General features: G+C 31.0%; 1 long non-coding RNA gene across 1 annotated transcript; it reads left to right on the top strand.

The window, feature by feature from the left end:
* The first annotated feature begins 502 nt into the window (after positions 1-502).
* Positions 503-1,269, top strand: LOC148027278 (uncharacterized). Its single transcript, XR_015692802.1, has 3 exons — positions 503-648; positions 741-808; positions 968-1,269. It is a non-coding gene; the product is annotated as an uncharacterized LOC148027278 (long non-coding RNA).
* Positions 1,270-2,121: the final 852 nt, after the last annotated feature.

The following is a 2,121-nucleotide window of genomic DNA, read 5'->3' on the forward strand; positions in this document are numbered from 1 at the left end:
TCTACTTACTCCTCCAAAGCATGAAATTTGGCAAACACAAGGTATGGGCCAAAGAAACCTCAACTTTTTTACTCTTTGTTATCCTTTAGTCTCCCCAAGTCAACTAAATTGCATTTCAATAGGACAAGCATACCTTTTCCCATCAATAGTTTCAAAAATTTTAATTTATGAAATGTGAAGTGGGGTATGTTTCTTCCCTTTCATGCACCATCTTCACATTTCATATGTCACATAAGTATGCAAAAATTGTCATGGGAAACACAACAGAGCCATTTTTTGTCCCCTTCTTAGCTTTTTTTTTGTGTTTCATAAGTCCTTTCTAAGAATCGGTGACTTTTTGACTTACCTTTCATTACAGTTGATAGAAAATAGAGTGTGTTGTATGAAACATGGTAACATGTTATTGTCTTCTTTGCACATTTTTTTGTGTGTTTTGTGCATTAATTTAGACTTTTGCATTGTCTAATATATTGATAGACTTTTTTGTTGTTGTAGCTCTAGCTAGAACAAGGCCATTTCATGGAAGCAGAAAGTTAATACAAGGCAAATTGCTCAAAATATTCAACATGTCTCCAAGCCATCTAAGCCACCAACAAAACCCAAGAGAAGATTTTCACAGATGTGAGATGTTTGAAATAGATTAGAAAGGTAATGAATGCTCTCAATAATGTAATTTTAAAACTACCATTCCAAAGATTTGTTAGGGAGATTTGTGATAAGTAGAGTCTCAACAATTTTAGGTGGACAAGGAATGCTCTCAACTACATCTAGGAGGCTACAACGGACTTCTTAATTGAGTTTTTCTAAGGTGCATATGTTCAAGTTGCCCATGCACATAAATTGACACTCATGGACAAGGACACAATCATCTTAAGAAGGTTAAGATATAGATTCTCTAAGATTCTAGAGCCAATTCCTCTTACTAATGTAAAGATATACAATATTCTAAATGTGCAACCTTGTGTAGGAGGAAAAAGACAGATACATGTCCTAAAATTGAGGATATCACACATAGAGAGATACAAGACTATATGAGAAGGAGAAAAAGGCTACAACATAATAGACGAAGAAATGAAGGGAACACAATATGGAGAAAGAAGAAGAAAAACAAGCAGGGCAACTAGAAGCATTAAAAGATGAGTTCTATGACATGCTCGAAAGCGTTAATCCAAAAGGCTTCAATATATATTACTTTTTACTTGGTAACATAGGCAAGAGAATCAAAATTGTTGCTTTAGACTAGAGGTGTATTCTGATCCTCAAGGATAAAAGGAGAGAAGTAATTGACTCTATTCTTCTTGCTAGAGTGAAGTGTAACATGTCAAGTTTATTTATTCTTAAGAATGATATCTTTCTAGCAACAATTTTTTTCTATATACTCACTATCTTACTTCTTTCCATAGGTGTATAATGCATGAAATTTCTTTCAATATACAACAAAAAAGTGAGGTTATTGATCCTTCAATCTCTCATTATATAAGGAGAAATAAGCTCAATACAAGTGGATTTGAACATTGGTTCAATCGAATTAACTTCAACACTTTAGAGCTTTTTTTGATTTTATACCATGAAAAGTGAGTACCTTGGTATTTTGTCTAATTTCAAGAGATTTTATTTTATTAAATTATTGGCATATGATTTTTTAATATTCTCATTAGAGATTAATTGCAATTTAGTGCACTAATAAGCAATTTTTGTAATTAATTCCTTGAAAGAAATACATGAAAATACTAATATAATCCAAGGTTTCCTTGATCATGTAAGCTTTTATTTATTATAAGTACTCTAAATCTTATTACTTTTTTATATAGAGGTCAAAAATATTGATTGAAGTTCTACAAAAAATGCTTCCTATGTCTTCAAATGTAGTTGCACAAATGGAGTATAGACAAGTTGTGGTAGGATTTTAATCAAAATATATCAAGATAGTTGATTCCATAAACTACTATAAACAAGCTGCATAATTTTATTTATCTTGGAGATGACAAACTTATAAAGATAATGTGGAAGATACTTAACTTTAAGATAGAGTTTTGAACTCAAAAGATGGTCCATTGCAAAATAACATTGAACTAATACTCTTTTATTTTAAATGTGTGATAATTCTCTAAAAATTATTAT

This window comes from Lygodium microphyllum, chromosome 13 (assembly GCF_053477565.2).
Source record: "Lygodium microphyllum isolate KBCC chromosome 13, Lygodium_microphyllum_v1.1.10, whole genome shotgun sequence".
NCBI classification, from domain to species: domain Eukaryota; kingdom Viridiplantae; phylum Streptophyta; class Polypodiopsida; order Schizaeales; family Lygodiaceae; genus Lygodium; species Lygodium microphyllum.